Here is a 27,580-nt window from a genome sequence, read left to right on the forward strand (position 1 = left end):
CCGGAGCCTGTACATTCGCATTCTTAACATCCTCAAATTCTGTTGCACACTCATGCGACCAACAAAATTTAATGTGATTTTTAAGTAGTTGTCTAATGTTGTACACTCTGCCAGAAAAACCTTTCACAAATTTCGCATAAAATTCTATCATTCCCAGAAATCATCCTTACACGTAGGAGGTGGAGCATTCAAAATGACTTCCACTAACTTTGGTTTCGTAGCTACCCCTTCACCACACAAAACGTGTCCAAGGTATGTTACTGACTGCACACAAAATTTACACTTAGAGTGTTCCACAGTCAAACCCTTGTTGTCTAATGTACCTAGAACCTCCTCCAATATGTTGTCATGGTCCGCCTTATCTTTGCCAAAAAGCAAAATGTCATCCTGAAAACATCTCACATTGGTAAGTCTTCCAAATAATTGGTACATTAACCTCTGAAATATTGCTGCAGCTGATGCCAGACCAAAAGGCAATCTTTTATATTGGAAACGACCAAATGGAGTGATAAATGCTGTGTATTTTTTGCTCTCTTCCCTCAATTTGATCTGATGGTATGCAGTTGACAAATCTATGGTGGAAAACCATTTTACCCCCTTTAAAAGCATAAGCATCTCCGAAATTTGCAGTAATGGAAATGTATCCACTACTATGTTGTTACTCAGGAGGCGTAAATCCACACACAAACGAATTTTCCCATTCTCACGTTTTGCTACCACAACCGGAGAAATCCACTCAGAGGATTCAATCGGTTCAATGATATCCGCTCTAACCAATTTGTCCAATTCTTTTTCAACTTCACCTCTGATGAGTATGGGAATGTTCCTCACACAATGTATTTTTGGACAAGCATCAGACTTCAAAACAATGTTATGTTCAAAACCCTCTAACATTCCAATTTCCCCACTAAAAACTTTAGGGAATTTCTTTAACATGTCTTTCGCTATGTTTTCCTCCTCATCCACTACCATAACCGGTTCAGGACTGTTTGGATCAAGGGTGACGTGTAACTCTCCTTGATCTTTCCAGCTTAAAACTGATGGTCCCTTCTTTGCCACATATAACATCCCAATAGATTTCCTGTTCTTAAAAGCAAACTTAAGTTCTCTATACCCCAACAAATCTATTTTTTCTCCTGAAAAACCTTCCAGAAAAATATCGGGTTCTTGCAAACTGCTACCCAATTTTCCTACAAATTTTGACTTCCTTGTTGACAATAGTAAAAGGAGAACCAGAGTCAACATACATTTGTATGTCAACTCCACCAATACACATAGAATATATAGGTTTTTTCTTATTACAAAATGAACCTTCATGCACATTGAAAACAAAAGTTTTTTCCTTTTGTTTGCCACAATGCATGACCATTATGACTTTGTTGTCATCTTCGCTTGAACTGTCATTTGCATCTTCTACATACTTTACATTACTGCATCTCTTTTTTTTTACACACACTCGCAAAATGTCCTAAGGCCCCACAAGCTGCACACTTCTGCTTTAACGCAGGACAATATTTGAAGGAAGCTAAAAGCGAACTACTGTTGCAGCGGTGGCACCTTTGACCATCGCTCCTAAAGGTCTGCCTAATATTTTTTTTCAAATCCTCTTCACGCTTATGTCCGATGACAAAAGCGTTCCGAAACCTCCTGCCATCATAGCCAATGTTCCTTCCTCTAATGCTGCTGATCACAACGCGCGTGTGACGTCACCACGTCTAGCAATGCTTGTGCTGAGTAACGGACAACGAGCTCTTCAAGGAGAATAAACTATATGAACGACGAAACTACTGCTGAAGTGGTGAACAGCGTAGGAGAGTGCCCAGTACAACTACTTTCCAAAGGGGATCACTAGTGAGGTTAAAATAATCCACATGAATCTCAGCAAGCCTTCTGATTAAAGTATACCGAAGTCCTGTGCAGGTTCCTCATTGCTGTATCAACTGCTACACGCTTGTCACGAGTCGGAGTCGTCATTTTATAAGAAACGTCTTTATTCAAGTTGATAATAACAAAGGCTTGCCAAGCGTCGCCTCTGTGTGTCTCCCTTCCTGCTCTTGCTGTACCGCATTCCTCGTAACGAACTTGGAATTTCGGCCGTGAGGGCAGGAACGAAAGAAACTAACAAAGAATAACATTCTTATCTCCTAGCATCTAGAAAATAACACAACACTGTGTCACTGGGATCCTGCTAGCCAGTGTGCCCTGTTTGTGTTCCCTGTGTGGTGCCCAACTGTATCAGTGAGGCTCTGCTAATCAGAACCTCAGTGTTTATGCTCTCTCTGCTTTTAAAATTGTCACTGCAGGCTAGTGACTAATTTTTACCAATTCTGATTGGCACACTGGAACACCCTTATAATTCCCTAGTATATGGTACCTAGGTACCCAGGGTTTTGGGGTTCCAGGAGATCCCTATGGGCTGCAGCATTTCTTTTGCCACCCATAGGGAGCTCAGACAATTCTTACACTGCCACTGCAGCCTGAGTGAAATAACGTCCACGTTATTTCACAGCCATTTTACACTGCCCTTAAGTAACTTATAAGTCACCTATATGTCTAACCCTCACTTAGTGAAGGTTAGGTGCAAAGTTACTAAGTGTGAGGGCACCCTGGCACTAGCCAATATGCCCCCACATAGTTCAGGGCAATTTCCCCGGACTTTGTGAGTGCAGGGACACCATTACACGCATTCACTACATATAGGTCAATACCTACATGCAGCTTCACAATGGTAACTCCGAATATGGACATGTAACATGTCTAAGATCATGGAATTGTCCCCCCATGCCAAATCTGGTATTGGGGTACCAATCCCATGTATCCCTGGGGCTCCAACATGGACCCCGGGTACTGCCAGACTTGATCTCTGGGGTTTTCACTGCAGCTACCGCTGCTGCCAACCCACAGATGAGCTTCTGCTCTCCTGTGGTCTGGGCAGCCCGGTCCCAAGAAGGCAGAATAAAGGATTTCCTCTGAGAGAGGGTGTTACACCCTCTCCCTTTGGAAATAGGTGTTAAGGGCTGGGGAGGAGTAGCCTCCCCCAGCTTCTGGAAATGCTTTGCAGGGCACAGATGGTGGCCTTCTTGCATAAGCCAGTCTACACTGGTTCAGGGATCCCCCAGCCCCTGCTCTGGCGCGAAACTGGACAAAGGAAAGAGGAGTGACCACTCCACTGTCCACTGTCCCAGGGGTGGTGCCCAGAGCTCCTCCAGGGTGTCCCAGACCTTTGCCATCTTGAATGCAGAGGTGTGAGGGCACAATGGAGGCCTCTGAGTGGCCAGTGCCAGCAGGTGACGTCAGAGACCCCTCCTGATAGGTGATTACCTGGTTAGGTGGCCGATCCTCCTCTGAGGTCTATTTAGGGTCTCTCCTGTGGGTTTCTTGTCAGATAACGAATGCAAGAGCTCACCAGAATTCCTCTGCATCTCCCTCTATGCCCACGGCATTCTGGAGGATGCAGATTTGTTTCCATGCCGAAAGACCACAAACAAGCCTTGCTAGCTGCAAAGGTCGCGGTTGAAGAAAATGGGTGCTGTCCGGGCCCAGGAAGGACCAGGAGGTCGCCCCTTGGAGGAGGAGACAGAGGGGAAGCTCAGCAGAACTGAGAGCCCATGCAGAAGCAGGCACCATCCGCAGAAGTACTTGAACAGGGGTTCAAGAAATCTGAGCACGACGGTCGTCTCAACACTACAAAGGAGGGTCCCACGAAGACGGTGGTCAACTCAGCAAGTTGAGCAATGCAGGACGGAGTGCTGGGGACTTAGGCTATGCTGTGCATGAAGGATTCCTTGCAAAAATGCACAGAAGCCCTAACAGCTGTAGTGCACGCAGTACACAGGATTACTGTCTGGCGTGGGGAGACAAGGACTTACCGCCACCAAATTTGGAGAGATTGACCACTGGACTGTCAGGGTCACTTGGATCCTGCTCCTGTGTTCCAGGGACCACGCTCGCCAAGATGAGAGGGGACCCAGAGGACCGGTGATGCAGAAGTTTGGTAGGGGGGTTGGGAATACACACCCTCATATCCCAGCACAGTTCGCCCCTTTGCATCTTGGTAAATGCACTTCACAGTGATCGCTTACTTGAAAATTATCTGTAGTTTTTTCTCAAAGTGGGTGCAGACATTGCTGTATATCTCTAGACACATGTTTCTGGGCTTAGCCCTTCATCAGTAGAGAGTAGAGAACATAGAAAATTCATCTGGGGGTTGCTGGAAATGCTGCCAAAATACCCTCAGGTCAAATACCACTCACAGGCACACAGGTGCATCTCCAAAGCCTGTCAGCTCACTGGCTCAAGGGAGCCTTTTAAACAGGAAGGGGGGTTGGGAGCACACTGCCTCACATCCCAGCACAGTTCGCCCCTTGCATCCTGGTACTTGCAGTTTGAACAACACGATTTTTGTGATATTTATTCCCTATTGATTACAATTCTACTAGCAAGTTTATTATTCTCAAAACCAAGAAACACATTAGCATAGTCACAATATGGCAACTCTGATAAGATTTCATCAAAGCAAAGATCACGAACATAAGAACATAGCACGACGTCAATATAGCTTATCCTTAGCAGAGTAACATTAGCGCATCATTCAACAAACCATAGATTTAGTCATTTGTCTATCTGCGTCCAATTAATGACCCCCTCAACTAACCTCAAATTAGCATTGGCATGTTGGACTTCATGCAAAATAACTTAGCAACATCAATTTGGAAAACCTCTAACTAAGGTCTCTGTCAAAAGAAGCAGTTGGTACCTAGAAAGGAAAAGCAAACAGACAATCACAATTTCATTGTCATATAGTTACCCTCAGTATTGGGTCAGCATACAGATTCAGACTTCGTCCTCAGGACCTCAGTTGATTCGCCATCAGCCAGGAACTCAGCAGGTCCGGTAAGAAGGGTAAAAGGGTACTTCCCTCATAAGGAGGAAAGTATAACCGGGCAATATAAGGGCAAGGATGGTTTAAAGAACCAAACAGCAAAGTCTCTATGCAGAGTGACAAAGTGTCTGGGCCATAGCAATTCACAATAGCATCTCCCTAACTCCTAGTCTAAACTACTTCCTTGTGTCAAGGGTTTTTATCCCTTTTCTGTTGTACAGTCCCCTAATTTTCCATTGGTTCAGGTTTGGCACCCCACTATCTCCATCCAATGGGTTACAAATGAGTTCATCAAATTTGTCACCCCATAACAGTCCTCACATAGTTTTCTAGCCTTTCCTTTAGTGCTTTTCGTCTATCATCAGTGTGATCTAAGAAGCTTTTCTCTACAGGTGTTAGTAAGCAAGTTAGATTATTGAGACGTGCATAAGCTGTTCCAAATGTCAGTGTCGGCTCAAAGAAACCCCTAACTATTTTTATGTTACTATCCTTGGCTAATTTATTTAGAAACTCAATCACGGCCACAAAAGAAAACACTACATCTAGATTTGAGTAAAAGTATTGCACATGTTCTTGATTATAGAATCTTGTTAATAGCAAACTACAGCTTATTCCGTATGCAAGCGGCAGACTATGATAAGTAACCCCTTCTTGTACTGACGAAGGAATCTTTGTGCACACATAGCAATTTTTGCATCCATTGTGTCAACATACTCATTCAGCAAGCGATAGAAGACATTAGTAGATAGTTCCCCCTTTGAAATAGTTCCCTCATGCAAGTATTTAGTATCCTGCTCAAATTTCTCCTACGGTGTTAGTGTAGCAGTCTAAGGAGTTGAAGCATTGTTAGTGACTTTCTTGTCCACCAATGGCATTCCCACAATCACACATAATTATTATTGCACACATAATTCCCACACCAACAGCCAAACATGCACGAGTCCTACACTTACTACTATTATCCCTAGTGTAACTCATGATCTGTAAAGAATCAGAAGGCAGAATAATACAAAGCAAACAATCAACTTGAGGATAATATAAAAACCTTTTTTTTTTTTCTATGCAGTCTCTCTTTCTCAGCAAGTATTCACAGCGTATCACTCACTCCAGGACCCTTTTGTCAAATCAGGTTTAGCAGCTTGTCATCAGTTTTTCAGAGTCAATTCAGGTTATCAGTGTCACATCCGGTAATTTATCAGTCTCTTTTCTCCACTTTTCAGCTTTTACAATCTCAATTTCAATTTTAACACAGTCTTTTTCTAAGGTTGAATTCAGGTGCCATAGTATTGACATGGAATCTCTCAATCAAAACAGAATGCCAAGAATTCTTGTTGCCATTCAGCTGATGTTGCATACGCCCATTCAGGACCTGCGTATCTTCTGTTTGCAACTCTCTTTCTTTTCAGTTTGCGGTCACCCTGTAACTCTCCTTCACTGAGATCTTCTTTCCTGGTTGTATCAACTTCTTCCTCTATTGTGTCATTAGGGATCACTTTCTCCCCTGCAGCTTGTGGCTCCGGCCAGTTATCTCCTTTAAGTATTTTCTTTCTGCTTGGCCTTTCAGGACGTTGAACAGCGCCCTCCTCTTGTGCTATGGTGTTTTCTCTTGATGGACCTGCAAGTGGTCAGAACACCTTGACCTCCCTCTGCCTCACTTCCTTTGCCTTCAGGGTCTGTTATGGGCTCAACTTCAAACCCGTATTAGTCTGCTTCTAGGAGAACCTCCCTTTGTCTCGGTTCCCCTGTTGCCTCGGCTGAGATAGGCTCACTGTCACCTCTCTGGAACTCGTTTACTGTTTGAGTGACTAAGCCGTCCTCAGCAGGCTCTCTTTAAGTCTCAGTTCCCCTTTGATTACTCTCCGGCCCTGAGACTTCCTTCTCTGCAGCTGTTGTTTTGGACAATTCAAGTTCCTCATCGGTTGGACATGTCACATTCTTTGTGTGACTGGCATGTATCCAATTTGGAAGACCTGCACATTTCACAGCAGTAGTAGTTGTCAGTATTACTTGATATGGCCCCTTCCAACGTGGCTCCAAACACAACTTCCTCACGTGTTTCTTGACAACAACCCAGCCACCGGCTCTCAGGGTGTGAGCTGGATCACTTATCGGTGGCAATGTGGTAGCCTCCACCTGGTGAGAGAAAGAGCGGACCACATCAGCCAAACCCTTGCAGTAGTCCAACACCATATCATCTGTGATATTCACAAGAGCATTTGCAGGCACTGCGGGGCAATCTCATAGCTTGACCCATAAGAATTTCATGAGGAGACAGTCCTTTTTTCTTGTGTGGTGTATTTCTTATTGACATCAGCACTAAGGGCAATGCATCTGGCCATTTCAAATTGGTAGCTGCGCACATCTTTGCCATTCTCGACTTCAAGGTACCATTCATCTGTTCCACTAGTCCTGATGCTTCAGGGCGATAGCTACAGAGCAACTTCTGTTCAATGTTCAATGCGGCACACAAGAGCTTAATCACCTCATTGTCGAAGTGTCTGCCCCTATCTGATTCTAAAGAGATCGGAAACCCGAAACGTGGTATCAGTTCCCTAAGAAGCAGTTTCGCTACTGTGAGGCTGTCATTCCTATGTGTAGGATAAGCTTCAATCCAGTGACTGAAAATACACACAATCACTAACACATATCTCAGTCACCCACAAATGGACATCCTGCTCTCCCAATGTGGCTCAAATTCACCACGGTCCCTTTTCCTGCATTCATCTGCTGACAGATGATGCACCTGTGACAGATAACCTCTGCAGCTTGTCTGAATTCCGGATTGAACCAATCAATTTTGAATAGCCTGATCATTGCGTCTCTCCTTACATGTGCTTGGCCATGGTAAAACCTTGCAAACTGTGACAAAAGACTGTTTGGCAAAACCATTTTCCCCTCCTCTGAGACCCACAAGTCATCAGATCTCTATACGCATTGCATTCTCTGCCAGGAGCGTTTCTCCTCTTTGCTGGCACGTCCCTGCAAAGATTTTAACTCATCTAATGTGTCAACCACCCTTAATGCATACCCTGTGCAAGTTTCATTTTCAGTCTCAGATAACAATTCCCACTGATCTCGAAATGATATACAGTTCAATGCACAAAACCTTGCGACTTGATCTGCATATCCATTTCCCATTGACACAAAGTCTTGTGACTTAACATGGGCATTGCATTTCACCACAGCAATTTCAAGAGGTAACTGAATCGCGCGCAACAAATCCTTAATTTTCTCACCATTTTTCACTGGTGAACCAGAAGAGGTCATGAAACCCCTCTGGGACCATAATTGGCCAAAATCATGTACAATTCCAAATCCGTATCTGCTGTCAGTATACATAGTGACTTTCAGGTTTTCAGCTGCATGGCATGCCCTAGTAAGAGCAATTAATTCAGCCACTTGAGCAGAGTATACGCTTTCGAGCCAGGAAGCTTCTAAGATACCAGTGATTGTGCATACAGCATATCCAGCCCTTAGCACTCCTACTGCGTCTCTCAGGCATGAACCATCAACAAAGATAATGTCATCATTTTCTTCCAATGTCAGGTCTTGGTTTGGTGCACAGATCTGTTACCTCAAGACAATCATGTTCGACTTCCTCAGCATCATCATTGTTCACATTTTCAATAGGAAGCAAAGTTGGCGTGTTCAATACAGTACATCTTTTAAGGGAAACATTAGGTGACCCCAGTATAATTGTTTCATATTTTGTAAGCCTCGCATTTGTCATATGCTGCATCTTGGTTCGGGTCAACATGATTTCAACTGAATGTGGGACCATTACTGTTAGGGGATGTCCCATCACTATACCTTCACACTGAGTGAGGCTTTGACCAACTGCTGCAACAACACGCAAACAACCTGGTAAGGCTGCTGCGACTCGGTCCAAAGTAGCTGAAAAATATGCTACTGGGCGGTTTGCACCTCCATGGACCTGTGTCAGGACAGACAAAGAACAAGCATCACATTCATGACAAAATAGTACAAAAGGCTTTGTGTAATCAGGCATACCTAAAGCTGGTGCCCTGCACATACTTTCCCTCAGTTCCATGAATGCCTTCATCTCTTTCTCGGACATGGTTTTGGCACCTGGGCCATCCTGAATCTCCTTGACAGTCAATCTCACCAAAGGTTTAGAGATAATCGAGAAGTTGGGAATCCACTGACGACAGTAGCCCACCATTCCCAGAAACATCCTGACATCTCTCTTTGTTGTCGGGGGATTCATCTGCAGTATGGCTGTCACTCTCTCTTTGGAAATTCTCCTAGACCCCTTTTCAATTAGGTGACCCAAGTATTTCACTTCTTTCTGACAGTATTGCAGTTTCTTTGGGGACACTTTGGTGGTCATTACAACATTGGTGGTAAAAGCTGGTTACCGCCGTGCAGAAGGCCGCCAACACACCGCCGCGGCCGCGGAATTCCGCCACAGCTATTATGACCCACATCTTGGAATCCGCCAAAATTCAGACACCCACACAACTCCACCACACCAAAGGTCAGTGATAAACTGGCGCAAACAAAACCTCTACCGTCACGCCAACAGAAATACGCCCACACTATCACGACACACGAATCCACGCAGCGGTCTTTCAACCGCGGTATTCCATTGGCGGTACACACCGCCGCGCTCAAAATACACACACATTTACAAAACACAGCCACATTGGACAATTCCAAATACACACACCTGATACACATACACACACTACTCCCACACACCCAATACAATATAAAACACACACCCACATCACCCACAAACCCCTACAACCACTATTACAGAGAGAAGGCCAGAGAGAGACACCACCATCCACAAACTAGCATCCACAGGCACTCAACACCATCACCCACACAACTTACACACACACAACACCACACACCACTACATATCACCACACTTATCACCACACACTCCACCCCACACATCACCTACACCACCCCATGGCACGGCAAAGACACCCCAGTTCTCGGAGGAGGAGCTCAGGGTCATGGTGGAGGAAATCGTCCGGGTAGAGTCACAGCTATTTGGAGCACAGGTGCAGCACACCTCAATTGCAAGGAAGATGGAGCTATGGAGAAGAATAGTCGACAGGGTGAACGCAGTGGGACAACACCCAAGAAATCGGGACGACATCAGGAAGAGGTGGAACGACCTATGGGGGAAGGTGCGTTCCGTGGTCTCAAGACACTACCAGGCGGTTCAGCGGACTGGCGGCGGACCCCCACATCCTCCCCCACTAGATGACCAGCCCGGACCATCGTGGGCCTCGGGACAGTCGGTTCCCCTCACACAGACACAGGCCACCACAGACCTTCCACCCTCTGGTAACACCAGCACAGCACCCACCCAGCGGGCCCATACCTCCGTCCCCAGGACATGTCAATCAGCTGTGTGTCCACCACTACAGGGAACCCAGGATAACCCACCACCCCAACAACAACAGGGACCTGGGGGCAGTGGTAGTGGGCACACGGTCCAGGGGACGGAAGCACAGGAACACAGGGGAACTGGGAGGGCTGCTGTGCGACAGGGGGCGGACAGGCCCAGGGAACCCACTCTACACAAGGCCCTCTCCTCCATCATGGGAGCATACCACCACTCCCAGGAGACGATGGCAACGGTCCTGGCCTAGTTTCAGGAGACCCAGCACATGCAGGAGGAACAGTATTTGGGGTTCAGGGAGGAACTCAGAACCATCAGCTCCGCCCTGGGCACCATCGTAGGTGTGCTGAAGGAAATACTCAACACCAGGAGGGACACTGTGGCCCTCCAAGGGGCCCCTGACACTAGCATGGACGATGAACTGCCCACCACCTCCTCTGGCGTCAGTGAACAGGAGGCACTGCCACAGGACCACCACACCAGCACCCCACCCCCTGCAGAGGGAGAACCACCCCGCAAGCGGTCCCTGAGATCCAGGAACAAGACAGAGCACAATGCCAAGACCCCCGCCAAGAAATGAGACCACCCCGATTGTCAACCCACTGTCCCACTTTGTCACCCTGTCCATATTGGAACTGCCCCAGCTCCACTTCCTATGCCCATATGGGCAATGCTCCTACGAGACAAATAGACTGGACTCTGCAATGGACATTCCTCCGTCATCACCCCTCACCGTTTTACTACCCCCTCCAATATTGAGCACTTAAATAAACACACTTAAAGCACAAAACAATCTGGAGTCTGTCTGTGATTTCGAAATAGTGTATTTGCAATTACAGTGACAAAATTTCCAGGAAATAGTAATGTCAACATACCGTTGTCACACAGCTCTAGTCCATGAGGAATCTAAGCAGATGACACACATTGGGACCCACACCTGTGAAACCGTAAGGGAACGTGACAACTCAGTGACCATACACTGGGTGAAATCGACAGACAGGAGAGAGGTAGAAGTGTAAAAGTACTTGTAGTAGGCAGGAATGTATTCTCACCTGTGTCTCACTGGAAATATTGCTGGATGACTGAGTCCCTGTTGTCAATGTCTTCTTCCTCTGCTTCCTCCTCATCACTGTCCACAGGCTCCACAGCTGCCACAACACCGCCATCTGGACCATCCTCCTACAGAAAAGGCACCTGGCGTGGCAAAGCCAAGTTATGAAGCATACAGCAGGCCACGATGATCTGGCACACCTTCTTTGGTGAGTAGAATAGGGATCCACCTGTCATATGGAGGCACCTAAACCTGGCCTTCAGGAGGCCGAAGGTGCGTTCGATCACCCTCCTAGTTCGCCCATGGGCCTCATTGTAGCGTTCTTCTGCCCTGGTACTGGGATTCCTCACTGGGGTCAGTAGCCATGACAGGTTGGGGTAACCAGAGTCACCTAATAGCCACACCCGGTGCCTCTGTAGTTGACCCATCACATAAGGGATGCTGCAATTCCGCATGATGTAGGCGTCATGCACTGAGCCAGGGAACATGACATTCACATGGGAGATGTACTGGTCTGCCAAACACACCATCTGTACATTCATGGAATGATAACTCTTCCGGTTCCTGTACACCTGTTCAGTCCTGTGGGGGGGGACCAAAGCCACTTGGGTCCCACCAATGGCACCTATGATGTTGGGGAAATGTCCAAGGGCATGGAAATTACCTTTCACTGTAGGCAAGTCCTCCACCTGAGGGAAAACGATGTAGCTCCGCATGTGTTTCAGCAGGGCAGACAACACTCTGGACAACACGTTGGAAAACATAGGCTGGGACATCCCTGATGCCATGGCCACAGTTGTTTGAAAAGACCCACTTGCAAGGAAATGGAGCACTGATAGCACCTGCACTTGAGGGGGGATTCCTGTGGGATGGCGGATTGCTGACATCAGGTCTGGCTCCAACTGGGTACACAGTTCCTGGATTGTGGCACGGTCAAACCTGTAGGTGATGATCAAAGGGGGGATTCCCGTGGGATGGCAGATTGCTGACATCAGGTCTGGCTCCAACTGGGTACACAATTCCTGGATTGTGGCACAGTCAAACCTGTAGGTGATGATCAAATTTCTTTCCTCCATTGTCGACAGGTCCACCAGCAGTCGGTACACCGGAGGATTCCGCCATCTCATCACATGTCCCAGCGGATAGTGCCTATGAAGGACAACAGCGAGCACAGAGTCAAACAACTCAGAGGTATGTAGCCACAGTCTAGACCGAACACGATTCATACACAAAATCTGGCCTGTATGTGTGTTGAGAGTAGGCCTAGGAATGTGTGATGCAGTTGGTAATTAGGCCATGTGGGCCCCTGAAATGGCGGCTGCCTGACCTCTAAAGCGGGACAATGGGATGTGAGGTAACAGCGCTGGCGTTGTACACCGTTGCGGTAGGCGGTCGAAGACCGCGGCACAATGCTGCATTGGTTAACATTGGACCCTATGGGTCCCAGGAGCCAATGACGATGTACGCCGGTGGTGATAGTACGCACCGCCGCGGATGTGACCGCCGCAGACGTGACCGCCATTTTCTAGCTGTTGAATCACTCGATACCTGATCTTCGACAGGAGAGTACCTACACTGCAAGTGCTGCTGTGACCTCGGTCTGGAACAGACAATGGCTCGTGCGTCTGGGGAAAGGGCCCCTGCCTTCACTGCGGAGGAGTTGGAGAAGCTCGTTGACGGGGTCCTCCCCCAGTACACGCTACTCTACGGTCCTCCAGACCAACAGGTAAGTACTCAGGGAGCATGCTGTATGGGCTATGCGTGTGTGGAGAGGGCTGGTTGTAAGAAGGAAGGGGGCAGAGTTCTGCGTGCATGAAAGTCGGTGGGTGCATGTGCCACATGGCAAGGGTAGGGATGGGGGCCACTTACTTTGACGGTGCAGTTGGTAATGACTTCTCTTCTTCCCCTGTACATTTCATGTAGGTCAGCGCCCACCAGAAGAAGGATATTTGGCGTGCCATCGCCACGGACGTCCGGACCCTGGGGGTCCACCACAGACGGAGCACCCACTGCCAGAAGAGATGGGAGGACATTCGCCGCTGGAGCAAGAAGACGGCGGAGGCTCAGCTGGGGATGGCCTCCCAACGTGGGAGGGGTGCCCGTCGAACCATGACCCCCCTGATGTTCCGGATCCTGGCGGTGGCCTACCCGCAGTTGGATGGGCACTTGAGGGCATCACAGCAGACACAAGGGGGTGAGTACACTCTCATTCTGCTGACTTTGCGTGCAGTGGAGGTGTCTGGGTAGGGGAGGAGGGCTGTGGGTTTCCCTAGGCCAGGGCGACTTCCGTAGGCTAGGCCCCTTCGTAAGGCATGGCCCTGTGGCCCCCCACCCCACCTCTGTAGAGTGCCAAGTACAGGTATTCATGCCCCTGTGTCAGCTATGTGTGCAGATGTCGCCCATAGCCTTGTAGGCCATTTCCCAGGAATTGCACTGTAGAGCCCAACAGCGCGACGTAGTGCAGGGGACTGCTGTGTCTGTCTTGTCCGCCAACGGTAGCGGTCATGCATGCACTCAACATGTCTTTCTTCTGTTTCCCCCCCCTATTTTTTGTGGTCTCCCTGTTCTTGTGTGCATTAGCATCATCAGGCGGAGGTGCAGTGGCACCGGAGCACGAGGGAGCCCACATGGGCATGGAGGCCCACACTACGGACTCAGAATACACCAGTGGGACGGAGGGCGAGGGGAGCACCACGGCGGTCACAGGATCTGCAACCAGCGACACGGACTCGTCCTCTGATGGGAGCTCCCTTGTGGTGGTGGCAACATCTGTGCCCCCCACTTCAACAGGTACAGCCGCCACCCCCCCTACCAGCACCGCCCTCCCAGCAGCCCCTCAGCCTTCGCCCGTGCCTGCTCACCCAGGAGGGTGGGCATCACCTTCGCCCCAGGCACCTCAGCCCCTGCTCCTGTCACCTCCGCTGCCCTCAGTGAGGAGGCCATTGACCTCCTCAGGTCACTCACTGTTGGGCAATCTACCATTTTGAATGCCATCCAGGGTGTAAAAAGGGAGTTGCAACACACAAATGCATTCCTGGAGGGCATTCATTCTGGTCAGGCTGCCCTTCATCGAACCGTTCAAACTCTGGCCTCAGCACTGATGGCAGCCATTGTCCCTGTGGCTAGCCTCCCCTCTCCAACTTCCTCCACCCAGACCCAATCCCCTGTACCTCTGCCTATCCCAAGCACACCATCAGACCAGCCTGCACACACCTCAACACACAAGGGAAGCTCAGGCAAACATAAGCACCACAAATCCCACAGGCACTCACGCAAGCATCACACACATACAGACACACCAACAGACACTGCCTCCACTGTGTCCCCCTCCTCGTCTTCTCCCTCCTCCCTCCCAGTCTCGTCTACACTCACACCTGCATGCACTACCTCTACAGCCACTACGTCCTGCACCAGCACACCCAGCAGCACACCCCGCTCATGTGCAGTCACAACCCCCACTACCATGCACACGTCCCCTGTGTCCTCTACCAGTGTGTCTGTGACGCCCCCTCCCAAGATACACAAACACAGGCAAACACCCACCCAACATACACCCACCTCACAACAGCCTCCAGCGCATGAAACTGAACCCAAAGCCACAAAAGTTACACCTCCTACAACCACCTCCTCTTCCTCCACTCCCAAACCCCCTCCAGCTAACCGTCCCAGTGTCTCCAAACAACTTTTCCTGTCCACCCTTAACCTATTTCCCACCACCCCCCGTCCAATTCATAGGTCCCGTACTAGCACCTCAGCCACAAAATTACCGAGACCAGTGGTGCCTGTTGTCACAGTTATGTGGAGTGCACCGGCCACCAGGCCAGCCAGTGTATCACGGAGCCAGAGCACAGCCAGTCCCCCCCCCCTGTGAAGCACCAGAAGTTGGTCAGTGCCCGGCGGGTGAGGGGGAAGACTCCAGCCAATCAAGCCGATCACAGGGGTCCCGGGGGGAGTGTGGACTCTGCTGTGACTCTTCCCAAGGTGGGGAAGGGGCAGAAGAAACCCGCAAAATCTCGGAGGAGCAGCACGGCGGAGAAGACTGCCATCATCCCCGCTGGGCAGGAGGGCCCGGCAAGCCACAGCCCAGCTGCCCAGGAGGGCCCCACCAGCCACAGCCCAGCTGGCCAGGAGGGCCCCGCCAGCCACAGCCCAGCTGCCCAGGAGGGCCCCGCCAGCCACAGCCCAGCTGCCCAGGAGGGCCCCGCCAGCCACAGCCCAGCTGGGCAATGAAGGACCGCCAAGGCAAGCACCGCTGAACAGGGCAAGCACCGCTGAACAGGGCAAGGACCGCCAAGGCAAGCACTGCTGAACATGGCAAGCACCGCTGAACAGGGCAAGGACCGCCAAGGCAAGCACCGCTGAACAGGGCAAGGACTGCCAATGCAAGCACCGCTGAACAGGGCAAGCACCGCCAACTCAAGCACCGCTAGCCCATGAGCGGCAGGGGCAGTGACGCAACAGGGACCTTCACGGGGTGAGTGATGCACTCTGGGCACCAGTCCCCCTCCAGAACCATTGGAGACCTGCATCCACTCCGTCTGTCCTGCACAGGATGAAGCACTCTGGGCACCAGTTCCTCTCCAGAACCAGTGGAGACCTGCATCCACTCCTTCTGTCCTGCACAGGATGAAGCACTCTGGGCACCAGTCCCCCTCCAGGACCAGTGGAGACTGTTATCCACTTGAGAGACTGTGGCTTTGCACTCCCCAGGATGGTACAGTGGGCAACCCACCCACTGGAGAGACTTGAGAGACTGTGGCTTTGCACTCCCCAGGATGGTACAGTGGGCAACCCACCCACTGGAGAGACTTGAGAGACTGTGGCTTTGCACTCCCCAGGATGGTACAGTGGGCAACCCACCCACTGGAGGGACTTGAGAGACTGTGGCTTTGCACTTCCCAGGATGGTACAGTGGGCAACCCACCCACTGTAGAGACTTGAGAGACTGTGGCTTTGCACTCCCCAGGATAAAGCAGTGGGCAAACCATCCACTGGAGAGACTTGAGAGACTGTGGCTTTGCACTCCCCAGGATGGTACAGTGGGCAACCCACTCACTGTAGAGACTTGAGAGACTGTGGCTTTGCAATCCCCAGGTTGGTACAGTGGGCAAACCACCCACTGGAGAGACTTGAGAGACTGTGGCTTTGCACTCTCCAGGATACATCAATGGGCATGGAGCCCCCTCGTGGATCTGGCGTCGTGCACTCATCCGGCTGAGGTGCCCCCCTTCACTTCCCCCTGAGGTGCCTGTTGTATTTCTATCTGATGCCCCTGCAGTGTTCTCTCCGTCATGATCGGGAATCTTGTGTGGGCCTCGCCCATGCATTTTGGGCCCAGTGGTCCACGGACTATGAATAGTGCAATACCTGGACTACTATTCGTGGTGTATATTTTGTTAATAGTGTATATATGTATATATTTGCTTACTCTATTTTGATATATTACAATGGTTCCACTCATTTCCTTTTGTCTTTGCATTCTTCTGGGGGGTGTTGGGGGGTGTTACTGTAATGTTTGGATATGCATTGGTGTGTGTGTTGTAGTGGGTGAGGGTGGGGGTGGGGGTGTTGCGTGTGTGTGTCCCTGTATTTTGCCTCCCCCTCCCCTGTGTCGTAGGTGAGGTACTCACCGTGTTCTTCGCCGCCGGCGTTGGTGCTCCTGGTACAGGAGCAGGAATACTAGTGTAGGAAGAATATGGAGTTCCGGCTCCATGGTGTCGTCGTTCCTCGTGGAGTGTGTAGAGGTGAGCGTTTTCACTTTGAAATGGCTGTTTCCATTGTGTTTTTATCCGCGGTGAATCCGCCCCGGAAAAGGTGGTGGATTGGCCTGTCATAATAGTGTGGGCGGTACATTGTCTCCCGTCTGTCTGTTGGCAGTGACCGCCACACTGTTTGTTTGTACCGCCGTGGCGGTCTGAGTGTTAAAGTGGCTGTCTTTGTTGGCGGTTTCCGCCACAGTCGTAATTCCAAAATTTTTACCGCCGGCCTGTTGGCGGTCTTACCGCCGCTTTAACACCGTCCGCCAGGTTTGTAATGACCCTTTATGTCCATTCTTTCCCAAATGATTTAACAAGGCAATTGTGTCGTACTTGCAGTTATCTTTTGTCCTGGACGCAATCAGCAAATCATCAATGTACTGTACTAGAGTCTAACTGAAAGGTAAGTCTAATGACTCCAAATCCTTCTTCAATATCTGATTGAAGATGGAGGGTGACTCAGAAAACCCTTGAGGAATTCTGCACCAACTGTAAACCTTGTCCAGGAATTTGAACTGAAGAGAAATTGGCTGTCCTCATGAAGAGGCACCGAAAAGAATGCTTGAGACAGGTCCACAACTGTGAACCACTCTGCATCACACGGAACCTGAAACATAATCAGTGCTGGATTTGGCACTATGGGGCAACATTTTACTACAATCTCATTTATTTTCCTCAAGTCTTGAACAATTCAAACTTTCCCACAAGGCTTTTTCAGACCCATTATTGGTGAATTACACGGGCTGCTCAGTACGTCTTACAGAACCCCTTGCTTCACAAAGTCCGCAATTATCTGCGTCACCTGTATAAGAACATCTTGTGCCATGTGGTATTGCAGTACCTGAGGAAACACTGCATTTGGCTTCACCTCTACCTTGACCGGTTCTACTCCTTTTATTAGTTCCACTTCCTTTCCTGTCAGGTCCCAAACTTTCTCTGTCACTGTTCCCTGTAATTCAGCTGGTAAATCATTCACCGTAAGCATTGGGAATAAGGTTATCAAAGGGTATTCCTCATTTGCCATCTCCATCTCTAGCTCAGAGATCTGAACATTGTCCCCTTCATCATCACTGTTTGTCTGCACCTCAATCCCTTCATTGGAACAGGTAATTGAACACCTCGTTTTGCACAGTTAGGGCCATATTTATACTCTGTTTGCGCCGGATTTGCATCGTTTTTTTTACGCAAATTCGACGCAAAACGAACTCCATATTTATACTCTGGCGTTAGACGCGTCTAGCGCCAAAGTTCATGGAGTTTGCGTCATTTTTTAGCGTGGACACCTACTTTGCGTTAATGATATGCAAGGTAGGCGTTCCCTTCTAAAAAATGACTCCGAGGCATGTGCGCCGTATTTACACTCCCGGGCAAAAATGATGCCCGGGAGTGGGCGGGTCAAAAAAAATGACGTCCACCAGTTTTTGCTTCGTTTTTTAACGCCTGGTCAGGGCAGGCGTTAAGGGACCTGTGGGCTCGGAAGGAGCCCAGAGGTGCCCTCCCATGCCCCCAGGGACACCCCTGCCACCCTTGCCCACCCCAGGAGGACGCCCAAGGATGGAGGGACCCATCCCAGGGAACTTAAGGTAATTTCAGGTAAGTATTTTTTTGTTTGTTTTTGTGGCATAAGGGGGCCTGATTTGTGCCCCCCTACATGCCACTATGCCCAATGACCATGCCCAGGGGACATAAGTCCCCTGGGCATGGCCATTGGGCAAGGGGGCATGACTCCTGTCTTTGCTAATCGGGTTGAGGCGAAAATTTTGCCTCAGCCTGACTTGCCCCATTTTTGGACACCCAAGCTCCATATTCCCCTACGCCGGCGCAGTCTGGTGTAAGTCATTTTTTTTTACGCACACCAGGCAGCTCCGCCGGCTAACGCCGGCTAACGTCATTGAATAAATACGGCGCCCGCATGGCGCTTCAGAATGGCGTTAGCCGGCGTTAGATTTTTTGACGCACAACTGCGTTGGCGCAGTTGTGCGTCAAAAAGTATAAATATGGCCCTAAGTCTCTTCCCAGTAGGAATACGGGACTCGAGTCACAGAATACAAATTTATGTAATCCCTGGAAGTTACCAATCTCAACTTGAACCGGATCTGTAATTGGATTTGTCAGGAACTGATTTGCTACTCCTACCACCCTTATAGTACGCCCCGAAAGTGCCAATTTCGGAACTTCTGCACTTCTGACTGTAGAGCGTGTAGCTCCTGTATCAACTAGGAATGAAACCTTATGTCCCATCACCTTTCCCTCTACATAGGGACCCCTCTGATCTACCTCTAGGGACGCTGCAAACCTGCACTCCTCACTATCTGAACAATCATCCGACCATTCATCGTTTATTCCAGCCTCACCACGCAATGGGAACTGTTGTACTGTGTTATTTTGACTCATTGTTTGACCTGTGACATGTTGAGGAAGCATCACCTGTTGCTGTCCCATTGGAGCTAATGGTATCTGCATTTGCTGTCTAGGTACCATGGGAATCTGCTGTTGCACTTGTTGTACTTGTTGCACTTGTGCTGGTTGAACACGCGGCATTTGTATCTGCTGCATGGGCTGCATCTGAACCATGTTATTCTGGAAGTTCTGATTTTGTCCCCTCACTTTAGGGCCCCTCACATTTTGAAATGTACTGACATCATTGCTTTTTTTAACAACACCATTCTGCACCACCATTGGACATTCCTGCTTCCAGTGCCCCACGCCCCCCGCACGCGTGACATGGCGACACCATTTTCATTCCTTGCACATCGTTTTGAACCACAACAGTATTCATATCTGGACCTCTATTCACAAAACCTCCTCGACCTCGTCCTCTTGGCTGTGCCTGAAACATTCCATTTCCCTGCGGTTGCTGCTGTACCATCTGCTGTACTCCATTCCCCTGCATCCCTGCTTGTGCTGCCTTAATCTGCATCACCATCACTTTCTCCTTCAACTTTTTCTGTTTCAATTCAATCTCGTCACTACAGTACTTTGCATACTGTAACACCTCATCAATCGGCTTTGCTTGCCAACAGATCAAATGTCTCTTAATTATCTGACTAATCTCTGGTCTCAGCCCTTCAACAAATCTGAACACAAGGTGATTCATGTCTTTCGGTATATGACCTCAGTGCCGCTATAGTGTTTGAATGCCTTCAACAATCTCTCATATTAAGCATGTATCGACTCTTTGGCTTCCTGTGATGTTTGATCAGTTTTCTGCCAATCAGTAACTTTCGGTGACACTTTCTGCTTCAGAAACTCAATCACTTTATGATAATACCTCATCACTTCTGCAGATGGTGCTCCAGTAACCTTTTTCCTTGCCGGCTCCTCTGTCGGCCAGTCCACACCTCTCTTGCACTCAAGCCATAACTCAGCTGGGACTATAATCTCAAACAGGGTATTCGAGTCTTCCCAGAGACATTTTGCAAGCTTCACAAACCTGTTCGTCTGCTGGTACCACTCTATCGGCTTCTCCCTCAACCTGGGATAATCATTTGTGAATGATAGGATGTCACCTCTAGACCACAGTACATGAACCAAAACCCCTCCAGCTGTTTCTCTCATTGGTAACATTTTTATTGTCCCCGTGTCCGGTGCGGCTTTAGCCTGCTTTGGTTCCGGACCATCACCTTTCTCCTTATCTCTCTTCTTTGCCCATCTGCCTTCCCACTTCTCTAATGCTCCCCAGATTTGAGCACTCTGCAGTATTTCTTTAAGATGTGCTTTCATTCCGGTAGATCTCATGTGTTCGAAGTCTTTAGGCTCAAAGTCTAACCTGTAGCTCCTCTTCAAATGTTTAGTACCTTCTATGTCTACGCCATATTTGTCCGCCAGGTTTTCCAACCTCTGGTGCACCTTGCTCACTTCTTTGGTTATTTTGGGGCACAGGTACCTCAATTCTGCTTCTGTATATGACACTAATCTGTTCACTCCCATTGTTCCTTCCACTAGTTCCGTGGCTTCTACATCCAGTCTCACAAAATTCAGGTATTCGTCTCTTTCTGACCTTTCCGTGGACACTGTAGTAGTCTGCGGAGTGTTGAGCTTATCTAACCACTCATTCAATTGTTGCGCTGTTAAGCCTTGCAACGAGACATTTCCAGACTGCACCAACAGTGTCTGTGTTGTATTTGTACTCATTACCTGTGGGGTTATTGTACCTAACCCTGCCTGCCTCATCATCATCTCCAAAGGAACCCCAATTGGACTAAAGTCTAACAAGGATCTAGACCTTTCGGATGACTGTCCTCCCTGTTTCATTCCCTGCATATTTCCGGTAGACCCTCCTCTTATCGCCTCTTGGGTCATTACTCCCTGATCACATACGCCAGGCTTACCTTGCGCATACAGCAGTACTGTGGACCAACAGTAATTGGTAATGATATAGCAGCTGGTGACTGTTCAGGTCCCAAACCCTGTGGAGCATTAACTCCTGTAGCTTGATTTATCATGGGTGCTGTAGCTACTGACTGCGGTCCAACAACAGAAGTGTAACTCGGAACCACCTGTTGCTGCGCTGGGGCAGCAATTGTGGAGTTGGCTCAATCTGCACTAACTTTGATCTTGTAAATACTGGATCAGGCGGCACCATCAAACTCATATTTGTCTCCAATACTGGGACATCAGGATAGAGCCTCTGAATCGGTGGTGGTTGCAACTGTATCTGCATGTCTGGCGCAGTGGGTACACTGGCACCATTCTGTATCAAAACTGTATCACTTGTCTGTACTGTATTCATGATTCCCTTATTTTGAGTCGGGTCTTCAGAACCCACACTAGTGCTCTGTGTATTTTCATTTATGGCATATGGTGGCGGGCGATCATGTAACAACTGATTAAGAAACTCTTCATCGTCTGAATCATCTTCATCTACCCAGGACCTCTGAGTCTACTTTGTTTTACGAGAGCCTTTGTCTGTCTTACAAGTGGCTTTCTGTCCCTGTGTCTCATCTTCTTGAGTTATTGCCGGAAACATCTTGATTCCGTCAACTATTCCCCTTCCTCACATCTTGGTCTCATTATCCCATCTAGCTTCCGCTAAAGTCTTTTCTGCTCTTTTCATTCTCTTCATAAACTTCTGCTGCCTTTGTTGTATGGCCATTAAATCCCAGACTGATAATGACTCATACTGAGCTGGTCTCGGGCCGTTTTTTTTACACTTAACATTAATCGCAAATTCTCCAAAATTCTTATATTAAACATTCCGTGCTCCGGAAACACCAAACATCCGTCCTTCTCTGTCAGTTTGCACCACTGCTTTAACCAAAGACATGGCGTGACTCCCTTCTCCTCCATTATGATATAAGCTGGAGTACCCTCAGGCGGTGTAGGCTCCACCACATTCGCTGCAATGAATGTATCTCCCCTCAAGGCACACTTTAAAGCTTTGAAAAACTTCATTTTTGCGTCTTTTATTTTGTTTAGAATCTAATCAGGAAGTGACTTTAATTCCTCTTCACCCACCTTTCTCAACCAATTGCCTCTCAAGGACGGCTGCCAATCCCTGCGCGACCCCTCTCGGCAACTGACCTATCCCAGCGCGGCTCAATTGACGTCACACCCACACACACTGCGGCTGACAAAGTCTTGCGGCTTGTCCTCCTCACACAGAAACGAATGCAATATATTGCAAGCACCTTTAACAACAAAACCCAAATTTGGCGGTTTACTACAGGAAGGGTGACACAATCGCTTCAGAACTTTACAGAGATTTCACTTGAAGCCTCGGCCGCTACTCTCTCCTTCTCAGCTCCGCACACGCAAGCAGAATTCGACCCGCAAATCCTACTCTCGACTTTTCAATGGTTCATTCTAGTGCACTTTAGAACTTGCCAAATCTCCATCGAAGGTTTCACTCACACAATTTGACTCAAACTCGACTTGTCAACCACACCCGATTGACCTATTAAACCGCACAAAGTACAACATAAACCAAGTGTCTCCTACACTTGTCAATATACTCTGGAGTCTTAGACCACGACGGGCCCGTAAATCACCAACAACCACGTGGATAATTTTTTAGCATAAAGCGCCACACTCACAAGAAGTTTGCCGACTTCCCTATTCTCACACTGCGGAGTATGCCCACTCCTACTAAAACAACATTAACTGGCCTATATTCATACAAATTTCACAAATCACCTACAATGTGCATAAGCTGAGCAAGCGCAAATTCTACACCACACATGCTAGTACGCCAAGAACATACCCAACTCACTTAGGCAAGCTCTGAGATTCCGGGAAATCATGGGTAATTTAGCAACACATCATACCTCCAATTTGCATTATCTCGAAAAACAATTCTAAACAATGGTCCTTCGTCCTAGGGCCCCCAAAGGGCCAAACCGTCCCTTTGCTACCAGAACTGTTAACGCGTCCCTTTATGACTAATTATTACACTCTGGGACTCGTTTTAGGCCAATGAATCTTTCGACCCTGATTGATAACACCTTAGGACGAGATAGTCGATCAACATGTCAATCAATATGTCAATAACGTCATCAATATTTACCATAACAAGACAATTCAGATTAGTTGAAGACATTAATAAGACTCAGGAAACTACCATGACCTTTCAGTCATGAATAACCACACCAATTTAGTACGATTTTTGTGATATTTATTCCCTATTGATTACAATTCTACTAGCAAGTTTATTAATCTCAAAACCAAGAAACACATTAGCATAGTCACAATATGGCAACTCTGATAAGATTTCATCAAAGCAAAGATCACGAACATAAGAACATAGCACGACGTCAACATAGGTTATCCTTAGCAGAGTAACATTAGCGCATCATTCAACAAAGCATAGACTCAGTCATTTGGCTATTTGCGTCCGATTAATGAACCCCTCAACTAACCTCGAATTAGCATTGGCATGTTGGACTTCATGCAAAATAATTTAGCAACATCAATTTGGAAAATCACTAACTAAGGTCTCTATCAAAAGAAGCAGTTGGTACCTAGAAAGGAAAAGCAAACAGACAATCACAATTTCATTGTCATATAGTTACCCTCTGTATTGGGTCAGCATACAGATTCAGTCTTCGTCCTCAGGACCTCAGTTGATTCGCCATCAGCCAGGAACTCAGCAAGTCGGGTAAGAAGGGTAAAAGGGTACTTCCCTCATAAGGAGGAAAGTATAACCGGGCAATATAAGGGCAAGGATGGTTTAAAGAACCAAACAGCAAAGTCTCTATGCAGAGTGACAAAGTGTCTGGGCCATAGCAATTCGCAATAGCATCTCCCTAACTCCTAGTCTAAACTACTTCCTTGTGTCAAGGGTTTTTATCCCTTTTCTGTTGTACAGTCCCCTAATTTTCCATTGGTTGAGGGTTGGCACCCCACTATCTCCATCCAATGGGTTACCAATGAGTTCATCAAATTTGTCACCCCATAAGTTCTCACGTAGTTTATTGGTCCTTATGATTGACGTCTCCAGCGGGTAGAATGTCCGGTATGATTTCATACACTTGTGGTCCATTTCGCATTTTCAGTCAGTGGCTCCATTGTCTGTACTGGTTCAGGCGACCTTGTACCTGTGACTAGTCTACACTGTTGCATTCAGCAAAAATGTTTCCTTGAGCAAGTCGAATTTCATGAGAACGGATCTACTACAGTTACATTCAGCTTCTAGCTTTTGGAAAAATACGAGTTCATTTCCTTCAGCAAGTCACCACACTGTACGTTAGAAAAACACATTTAATATGAAACCAGGCAGCTAGGCCTCGACTCATGCTAACTAAGGCCTAATATTTTATTAGCATATGACCTTTAATAATTAGTGTAAAACCATACTTTAGCCTATTAATTCTACGACATTAGTTGGTTTAATTAATTATTGTATACATTGGCGGCCACTCCCCATGGGCACATTTCAAGCAAGCATTCAGCAAAATACATTAATACATTTTCTATGCGGTATTATTATGCATTAGTTCATAAACATTTCATGTTAATATTGAGTATATATTTATTTTATTTATTTATTTGGTCTAAAAATTTAGACCATTAAAATACAGAATAACAATTATACATAACAATAACAATAATAAAACCTTGTATCCGGCATTCGAATAAATACCGTTAGTGCGTTCCTTGAAACTAAAACCATGATCATAATTATTTTTATAAATACAATAAAAGAATCGCACATGGCAATAAGAGAAGATAAATAGAAAACTTGTGTCCATCATTCGAATAAATACAGTTAATACAGTCCATGAAACTATAACCAGTATGATGACTGATTTATGAGCTGATGCATTTCTTGTCATGTCTAAATGTTTTATCAAATTGAGTATATAAGCTACGCTCTCTCACTCCCAATCGGACTTCATGTTTAAAAGGCTCCCTCGAGCCATTGAGCTGACGAGCTCTGGAGACGCACCTGTGAGGGGGGAGTGGGGAGTGGTACTAAACCTGAGAAGATATCAGCAGCATTTCCAGCAACCCCAGATATTTTTGTTGTTCTTTGGTCTCTACTGATGAAGGGCACTAACCCAGAAACATGTGTCTCGAGATGAACAGTACTGTCTGCACTAACTTTAGTGAAATACTACAGATTTTTTCAAGCGAGTTTTAATTGTTCAAACGGCATGTACCAGGATGCAAGGGGCGAACTCGACTGGAATGTTAGGCAGTGTGCTCCCAATCGAACTTCATGTTTAAAAGGCTCCCTCGATCCATTGAGCTGACGAGCTCTGGAGACGCACCTGTGAGCCGGGGAGTGGTACTAAACCTGAGACGATATCGGCAGCATTTCCAGCATCCCCAGATATTTTTGTTGTTCTTTGGTCTCTACTGATAAAGGGCACTAACCCAGAAACACGTGTCTAGAGATGACCAGTACTGTCTGCACTAACTTTAGTGAAATACTATAGATTTTGTCATGCAAGCGTTAATTGTTCAAACTGCATGTACCAGGATGCAAGGGGCGAACTCGACTGGAATGTTAGGCAATGTGCTCCCAATCGGATTTCATTCAGAAGTTTGCTGTCTGCGTTAGCAGGGGGAAGATTCCATAGACCCACAGGAGATTTCTTCTTGGCTTCCTGTGCAGGGTGAAGGCAGACAGCCCTTAGAGCATGCACCACCAGGAAACAGACGAGAAAGAAGGCAGGATTAGGAACTACAATGTTGCTGGTAGTTGTCTTGCTACTTTGTTGCGGTTTTGCAGGCGTCCTGCAGCAGTCAGCAGTCGATCCTTGGCAGAAGTCGAAGAGAGAGATGCAGAGGAACTCTGGTGAGCTCTTGCATTCGTTATCTGAAGAGAAACCCACAAGAGAGACTCTAAATAGCCCGCAGAGGAGGATTGGCCACCTAACCAGGTAAGCACCTATCAGGAGGGGTCTCTGATGTCACCTTCTGGCATTGGCCACTCAGAGGGCTCCATTGTGCCCTCAGACCTCTGCATTCAAGATGGCAGAGGTCTGGGACACACTGAAGGAGCTCTGCACACCACCCCTGGTGTGGTGAAGGACAGGGGAGTGGTCAGTCCCCTTTCCTTTGTCCAGTTTCGTGCCAGAGCAGCGCTGGGGGATCCCTAAACCGGTGTAGACTGCTTTAAGCAAGGAGGGCACCATCTGTGCCCTTCAAAGCATTTCCAGAGGCTGGGGGAGCCCACCCCTTCCCAGCCCTTAACACCTATTTCAAAAGGGAGAGGGTGTAACACCCTCTCTCAGAGGAAATCCTTTGTTCTGCCTTCCTGGGACTGGGCTGCCCAGACCCCAGGAGGGCAGAAACCTGTCTGAGGGTTGGCAGCAGCAGTAGCTGCAGAGAAAACCCCAGAGAGCTAGTTTGGCAGTACCCGGGGTCCATGCTGGAGCCCTGGGGCTGCATGTGATTGGCACCCCAATGCCAGATTTGGCTTGGGTGGACAATTCCATGATCTTAGACATGTAACGAACGAGTTACTTACCTTCGGTAACGACTTTTCTGGTGGATACATTAGCTACCTGTGGATTCCTCACCTCATGAATACTCCCATGGCGCCAGCATTCTACGGAAATCTTCTTACTAGTCTCTGCACGTCGACGAGGACGTCACTGTCTCGCACGCGACGCCGTCTGACGTCATACAGGCAATAAGAGGTCCTCGACGACGTGCGGACGTCAGTACCAATCATTTTTTACGTGCATGAGAACAACCAGGCAATGCAATGAAAGAACAAAGCAACATCCATTATATTGTAAAAATACACCACATTGTATGAATAACTGTAAATCTTTTTTATGTACATATATATATATATATATATATATATATAAAACTCTTTCTTTTAAAAATATATACACACACCAAGTATATACATAAAGATATATACACATATACCCATATATATATATAAATATATTATATATATACATCTATTGCACCCTCAAAGATCAAGAGGAGCGCACTCAAGGATTACTTGGCAAGACCATAAAGGCAACGGGGAGGCGGGTGGGACCGTGAGGAATCCACAGGTAGCTAATGTATCCACCAGAAAAGTCGTTACCGAAGGTAAGTAA

The sequence above is a fragment of the Pleurodeles waltl genome, chromosome 6 (genome assembly GCF_031143425.1).
Source record: "Pleurodeles waltl isolate 20211129_DDA chromosome 6, aPleWal1.hap1.20221129, whole genome shotgun sequence".
Classification (NCBI taxonomy): domain Eukaryota; kingdom Metazoa; phylum Chordata; class Amphibia; order Caudata; family Salamandridae; genus Pleurodeles; species Pleurodeles waltl.